The sequence below is a fragment of the Asterias amurensis genome, chromosome 10, assembly GCF_032118995.1.
Source record: "Asterias amurensis chromosome 10, ASM3211899v1".
Lineage (NCBI taxonomy): Eukaryota > Metazoa > Echinodermata > Asteroidea > Forcipulatida > Asteriidae > Asterias > Asterias amurensis.
In genome coordinates, this window is record NC_092657.1 from 11495215 (window position 1) to 11503646 (window position 8432).

Consider the following 8432-nt stretch of genomic DNA (forward strand, 5'->3'; position numbering starts at 1 on the left):
TGAACAACAAATACTTATTGTGTCTGTATAAACATCCTACGTGAACCCTTATGATAGCTAACTACATCTTATTGCAAAAGCAACATCTTAAGCAACAGTAATTGATCTCTATACGCTTCTTCTTCTTTGAAAATATTGCAGTGTTTGTTTTTCTGCAAGTTTACTTCGTGTTGAATAGGTATGAATTTAGATTTTAGATTAAGTAAGAATTAAACAAACTCAGATGTAACATCTTAGTTCTTTTAAGAAAATTTGAGGTTTCCAGTTTCTTTACAAAGAGTAAAACTAACATGCCGTAGTGTCATGCTGTAACTCTTGAGGGAAGTTTCAGCGCCCTTACGGCTATTCCATTGTATTACTTGATCGGAGTTTAACTGTGATTTATGCAAAAACTACCTTTCGGAACTACTTAAAATGACACATCGCTGTATCTTGTAACAAAATATTTACCAGTTAACTTCAAAAAGTCAATTTGCAGGGTTGTAATCGTTAGTGAAGAGTGGGAAATCATTGAACTTGCCGAAATTTCATGTTGCATTTTTTTAGGGAGTATCTATCTCCCTTCCAGGTTTTCCATTGTATTCCATAATATCTCGGGAAAACACCATCAAAATAGTATTGACCATTGACATGAGCCTCGAAGCAGGCTCTAAACCACCAGGCACCTTCCCTCATCTCCGCACAGTTACCTATATGATTATCGTTGTCCTGGTCTTTTGTTGTAAAGGGTCGTTCATTATGATATGCCAGTGAATCACCAGCTGAGCTGTTAGCGTCGTATGAGCCAACCTGGAGAGTGTATTTTTCACCTGTAACAGCAAACTCACCATAAGAAGCCCAAGCTGAGTTGGATTCCCAATCCTCCATATCTACTCTCAGCTCCCATTGACCTGACCCAGTAAGGTCACGCAATATATCGTTCCCCAACCAGAACTCATTCTGCAGATCACCGAACCCGGCACGGTAATCAGCCCAGTTACGGTAAAAGTCAACAGTGCCATCTTGTCTCCTCTGGAACACGATCCAGCCTCCTCCGTCAGTTTCCATGTCACAGTAAACTTGTAACCCATCAGTCAGACTTGTAGGAAAGATAGTGTATATGCCGTTGACACGGTAACCAGCATGGTACATCATTAGGCAACTGCTGTAATTTAAGCTGACAAGAGTTGAAAATGACACAGAGTCAAAGTTACCGTCAAAGTAGGCACTCCCTTGAATCTGGACAAAATTAACCGGGCTCTGAGCTCTACTGGCGTTATTCAAAACACAAATACGTTTAGAGATGTGAAAGTTAAATGACATACACTGTAGACCCATAGCGCAGTCTCGTCCACAGATCACATGATTGGGTACTGTCTTCCACTGAAACCCATGGTTCAATAAGGCTGCGCTGCTCACTTGATACAAAGGCTCATCTTCTAAATGACGCTTGGTCGAAGTGAACCGCTGTTGGCATTCGCCTTGACAATAATGAACCACAAAGGTAAGAACCAATGCTGCGACGACCAACTTCATCATGACTAATGTTGATAAAGGCTTGAAGCAAAACATGTGTAAGGCCAAACTGTGTTGTAATTTTTGATTATCAGCTTGTGACTTCGCGTAAAAAAGTTATCTTTAGTCAGAAACAATTCGTATACCTTGTAGAAGATTTTACGCAATGATCAATAACCACACATTGATTGTCTAACAACGCATTTTTTCAAGAGCCCATTCAACCGACGCGACTGCTTTAGAAGTGTACATCACTTTGCCTGAGTGAGACTCAAGTTCGTAGTTTTATATCCTGAAGCTGGATTAATTTGGAAACAATCTAAATTAAACGGCATTTGCGCTCAGACAGTCAATATTAACATAGGTGCAGCGGAAATTAATTTCGGCTGGTTTGTCAATTTCGTATGGCCTCTCAACAACAAAGCTAGGTGTACCTTTTCTTCATTTCGCTGTATTGTCTTGGAGTCTGTTTTAATATCTCTCCAAAGAAAATGTTATTGTTTGCTTACCCTGAGTAGTAGTCCAACCGAACCAAGTTAATAACAGCTTGCGTAAACCTCGTCTGTTTAATCACAGTACGGATCCTAACCCCAGCCTGCGAATGCCATTAAACCTCCATTAAATCACAACAACAAAGACAAATTGATGATATATCATTCTTCTTAAAAGAAAACGTTACTGTTTGCTTACCCTATCCGGAGTCCAACAAAAACTAAATTAATAACGGCTTATGTAAACCTCATCTGAGTAATCACAGTACGGATCCTAACCCCAACCAGCGAGTCTCATTAAACCTCCATTAAATCACAACAACAAAGACACATTGACTATATTTAATTACGCTTCAAAGAAAACGTTACTGTTTGCTTACCCTATCCGTTGTCTAACCGAACCTCATTGATAACGGCTTGTGTAAACCTTGTCTGATCACAAAAGGGATCAGAACTCAAGTCCAAGAGTAGCTATTCCTATTGGTGGAGAGCGCATCGCTTGCATGTATTTAAACGGTTAAAAATAATGAGCTGAAGCTATAACGGTTTTTTTTTTTTTCGTTTTTTTTTTTCGGATACTACGCGCATGTTTTGGTGCAAGACGGTTTACGTTACGGGCGATGCTATTTGCACCAACCCTAACTACGCGCACGACCGCATATCGGAAGACTGTCTCAGTCATACAAATGCAACACATGAACGTAAATCTATGCTCATCTATGTCGGAAAACGGATAAGTTTTACACAATTTCTTATTTATTACGCCTTCTATCAAAAAGGAACAAAGGACTAGTAAAGAGTGGCCCTTTGTCAAAGGGCCACGACCCTGCCGTACGCTACCCTTTTATTTTCTTAACAAAGACAAATTGTTGATATTAACCTTGTTGTCAAGACAGTTGCTGCAACACTACTTGTATTCAACAATATATAGTATTGTTCTTCAGCGTTTTGAAGCATGGCATTTACTCTTAAGAGCACAATACTTGCGAGTAGATTTTTTTTTCTTTTTCGTTTGCATTGGCATAAATTACAACCTTGGTAAGGCAACCCAAACTACCTCTTACCCAATGTAAAATACCAACAACAATGGGTAACTTTAAAAGAAAAATTGAGTGTCTTTGCGATTTGTAAATCACTTTGTTTATGAATAAATATCGTAACATTAATCTAAAAAACCGTGAACAACAAATACTTATTGTGTCTGTATAAACATCCTACGTGAACCCTTATGATAGCTAACTACATCTTATTGCAAAAGCAACATCTTAAGCAACAGTAATTGATCTCTATACGCTTCTTCTTCTTTGAAAATATTGCAGTGTTTGTTTTTCTGCAAGGTTTACTTCGTGTTGAATAGGTATGAATTTTGATTTTAGATTAAGTAAGAATTAAACAAGAAACTTATTTGAGGTTTCCAGTTTCTTAACAAAGAGTACGAACTAACATGCCGTAGTGTCATGCTGTAATTCTTGAGGGAAGTTGCAGTGCTCTTCCATTGTATTACTTGATCGGAGTTTAATTGTGATTTATGCAAAAACGACCTTTCGGAATTTACTTAAAATGACACATCGCTGTATCTTGTAACAAAATATTTACCAGTTAACCTCAAAAAGTCAATTTGCAGGGTTTTAATTGTAAGTAAAGAGTGGGAAATCATTGTACTTGCCAAAATTTCATGTTGCATTTTTTTAGGGAGTATCTATCTCCCTTCCAGGTTTTCCATTGTATTCCATAATATCTCGGGAAAACACCATCAAAGCAGTATTGACCATTGAGATGAGCCTCGAAGCAGGTGCTAAACCACCACGCACCTTTCCTTATCTCCGCACAGTTACCTCTATAATTATCGTTGTCCTGGTCTTTTGTTGTAAAGGGTAGTCCATTATGATATGCCAGTGAATCACCAGCTGAGCTGTTAGCGTCGTATGAGCCAACCTGGAGAGTGTATTTTTCACCTGTAACAGCAAACTCACCATAAGAAGCCCACGATGTGTTAGACTGCCAATCTTCCATATCCCATTGACCTGACCCAGTAAGGTCACGCAGGATATCATTCCTGAACCAGAACTCATTACTTAGATCGCCAAACCCAGATTGGTATTCAGTCCAATTACGGTAAAAGTCAACCGAGCCATCTTGTCTCCTCTGGAACACGATCCAGCCTCCTCCATCTGTCTCCATATCACAGTAAACCCGTAACCCATCAGATATACTTGTATGAAAGATGGTGTATATGCCATTGTTACGGTAACCAGCTTGATACATCTCTTTGCAACTGCTATAACCTTTCATGGCTGAAGGCTGAAAACGTAGTGGTGTTCACATTGTCATCATAGTAAAAACTTCCTTGCAACTCAACAAAGTCATCATGGTTGTCAGCTCCGCTGGCATAATTCAACACACAAACTCGTCTTAAAACGTGGTAGTTGAACGACATGCACTGTGAATTCATGGAGCAGTCTCGACCGCATATGACAGGAGAAGATACAGTATTCCACTGAAACGAATGGTTCAGTAAGGCTCGATTTTCAGCCAAATAGAAACTGTCGATGAACCGTTGTTGGTTTGCAAAATGGCAGATGTGTACAAACAAAATCAGAATCAATGTTGGGATGATGATATACATGTTGATTGTTTGTTGTTGAAGTATCAAAGAAATTGAAACACATCGCAGACAATTGAAAAGCCAGTAAGCTCCTCGCAATGCGTCACCGTGTCTGCTGACCGAACTCATTTATATACCTGAACATAAACGACACAATCGATATTGTCCTGAATTGTTATTCGATGTGCTTTTTAGGGGTCAATATTACCACTGCAATCAGGACCAATCAGTTAGTGCGTTTGCAGAGTAAGGGCTACTGATTGATTAGGGAACTACCCTTAGGGTGTGTGGGGCGTACTCGAAATGACCAGACCTTCAATTTGAGATGGAAGTGTGAATCGAACAATCAATACTTAACAGTGTAATACTTTACGCCTAGGCATTGCATGAGTTTAGCGTTGGTTTTAGGTAAAGGGGCTTTTCATCAATTTTCAATTATTTGAACTCGGCACGGCAATGGCGTGATGATTAGGGCAGGCCTCCACAACTTCCCACTTCATACGCTTACGAGTCGATGAAACAATTACTTCACCGTCCAAGGTGACTGTATTGATTAATTCCATTTCTTTGAAAATCTCATTAAATCTCACTTGGGGAAAAAAATAGTGGCCGTCAAAATTTAAATGCTTTGGTACAGGCCTATTATTTCTTCCAACAGCCAGTCAGCCTCTTTTATATGTAAAGCTAAAGGGCGGTACATACCCTGAAATATACAGTTATTAAATTTTCTGTATTGGAGGGAGTCCGTAGGAAACAAAACAGAACAAAACATATGACAATTTACAATACTGTTTACCGAAACTGTCCAATGGGTTTGAAGTGTAATGACACCACAAATAATGTAATTTTGTTACAAAAACAGATTGTACGAATCAGGGGAGAGTAATGCTAATCACGCCACACCATTGAGTCATAACGTAAGCACGGGGATTCTATGGTCAGCGAGGTTTACCAACTCGTGCCCCCAGGCTCATAGAACGAACAGCTGATGAGCACAAAGAGGTATTATATGAATGGGAATAAAAGGGTAGCTACTAGTTCTTTCATGGCCGTTTAAAACAGCGCAGGGTAGAGTTGCCGTGTGGTAAAGGCCTGAGCTGAGGGTAAGGACCTGTATCACACGGCAATTCTACCCTGCAAGGTTTTCAACGGCCGTAAAAGAACTAGTAGCTACCCTTTTATTCCCATTCATAAATACCTTGTTGGTTAAAAGGCGTAAGATACTCTGTTAAACTTATCCGTTTCCGACATGATTGAGCTGATAACTGCATAAAACTCCTTATGGGAATAAAAAATTGTTTCCCAAATGAAGTTAAGTGTTCCGTTAATAATAAGCATATTGACCCATTATTCGTTACAGTGACTCCATGGATTAAACGCAATTAAGTATTGCCTTACCAGACGAATATATGTCTTGTATCAGAGATCTCAAAGCAGAACAACCTTGGCGCTCCTTTGGCGTGCATGCATAACGGAAGCTCTTTGAAAGATAAATTAAATATATAAATTGCCTTAATTGTGTTGACCGTAGCAGGAAGCTATTACTGGTTTTCTTGAAACTAATATCGTAGGTGAAACTGCTGTGAAAAATACACCACTGAGTTAATTTCATTTTCGAAATATCAACTATCATCTCCTTACATAACCGTTTTACAGATAGGCCTTGTGTTGCCCGGTTACACACATAACTAGAGACAGATTATTATTGTATTTGGTAAAGTCCAAAAGCACGTACTCCAACATTGCTAACATCACAGAGAGGATTAAATAAAATGAAAAGCTGACGTTATTAGTATATCAGGATTCATTGGTATAAAACATTGTTCCTAAATACCTGAGACAGTTTTGCTATTCTTATTGGTGGAGAGCGCGTCATGTTGGGTGTTTAAACCTTTGATAATGACCAGTAAAAAGTGTTGAAACATTGGCGTCACACGCGAGCTTGCATCTATGCTTATAGTCCGTTTCTTCATTCCTATTGGTCGAGAGCAACGGTTTTAACAGTTGTGCCACATCACGCTTGAGGGGTGTTGTATTAACATAACTCCTTGAACAAATATGCTTTTTGCAATAATTTTATTTTTTGACCGAAAAGGTATTTTTTTTTTTTTTTTGAACGGGAATCAAAGTGTTTTGAATCGGTTTTCAACTAGTGGTTTAAACCCGCCGAGGTCTGGTTCTTAATAATTTGATACCTCGACTTTTAGAACCAGGCCTCGGCGGGTTTAAACCACTGGTTGAAAACCTCTTCACCACACAATGATTCCCTGAAGTATCAAATTCGAAACTTGAGGTCTCGAAATCAAATTCGTAGAAAATTACTTCTTTCTCAAAAACTACAGCACTTCAGAGGGAGCCGTTTCTTACAATGTTTTATACTATCAACCTCTCCATTACTCATTTCAAAGTAAGGTTTTATGCTAGTAATTGTTTTGAGTAATGACCAATAGTGTCCACTGCCTTTTACCTGAGCCCTTTGAGGTACATGCGTCGCTGATTCTTTTGAACAGAGCAAAACTAATTGCCTTTATATGTATACGGCGTGAATAATTGTCTTTATCAAATTAAAAACGACAAAAAAATGGGAACAATACACCCTATTATTGAAGATAAGGTATGTCTTCAAGCGTGTAACACAATTTGGTCGTTCGTTTATAACCCAATGCCATGGTAACGGTGACGTCAATGGGTAAAGCTTACTGCTTATACAAATTGTCAGCCACGAAAATTCAGTTCATTTATCAACTCACTTGCGTTAAAAGGTTAACTGTAAGTGTCAAGACAACTTTTCTAGAGAGATACCTGAGGGGAAAAAAACACTGAACCATTTTTGACAAGTTCATTTGAAAGCGTTTATCATGGAAGTTGTCATCGTAACCTTGTTTATGATTTCGCTTGTACAAACCTGCCAAAGTTCAAACCAACAGCGGCTCATGAAAACGTTTCACTTGGCTGGAAATCGAGCTTTACTGAATAAAGTAATTCAGTGGAAGACTGTATCATCTCCCGTGATCTGTGGGCGAGACTGCTCCAAGAACCCAAACTGTGGCTCATTCAACTTTCACATCACAAAACGTATTTGTGTGTTGAATAATGCCAGCAGAGCTCGCAGCCCAGATGATTTTGTCAAGCTGCAAGGAAGCGTGTACTATGATGACAATGCGAACCAAACCTCGTTTTCAGAATCAATCTTTGAAAGTTACAGCAGTTGTTTTAAGATGTATCAAGCTGGTTACCGTGACAATGGCATATACACCATCTTTCCCACAAATCTGACTGGTGAGGTACACGTTTACTGTGATATGGAGACAGATGGAGGAGGCTGGATCGTGTTCCAGAGGAGACAAGACGGCTCTGTTGACTTTTACCGTAACTGGACAGAATACAAATCTGGGTTTGGTGATCTGCAGGACGAGTTCTGGTTGGGAAATGATATCCTGCGTGACCTTACTGGATCGGGTCAATGGCAACTCAGAGTAGATTTGGAAGATTGGCAGTCCAGCATTGCTTGGGCTTCTTATGGTGAGTTTGCTGTTACAGGTGACAAGTACACTCTCCATGTTGGTTCATACGATAATCGGAGTATATCAGGTGATTCAATGATGAATCATAATGGACGATCCTTCTCAACAAAGGACCAGGACAACGATGAACATTCAGACAATTGTGCCAAGAAAAGGAATGGTGCCTGGTGGTTTAAAAGCTGCCTCATGTCTCATCTTAATGGTCAGTATTACCAAGATGGAGAATTTCTGCAAAACGAAGGAATACAATGGAAAACCTGGAAGGGGGAAAATTACTCCCTCAAGAAATGCAGCATGAAACTACGGCAGGTACAATAA

At 39.4% G+C, this 8432-nt stretch overlaps 3 pseudogenes; 1 reads left to right on the forward strand and 2 right to left on the reverse strand.

Annotated features, from left to right (window-relative positions):
* Positions 1-507: 507 nt before the first annotated feature.
* On the reverse strand, positions 508-1515 carry LOC139942674 (microfibril-associated glycoprotein 4 pseudogene; annotated as a pseudogene).
* Positions 1516-3638: 2123 nt separating this feature from the next.
* LOC139942676 (ficolin-3-like) lies at positions 3639-4611 on the reverse strand (annotated as a pseudogene).
* Positions 4612-7448: 2837 nt separating this feature from the next.
* LOC139942677 (microfibril-associated glycoprotein 4 pseudogene) lies at positions 7449-8432 on the forward strand (annotated as a pseudogene).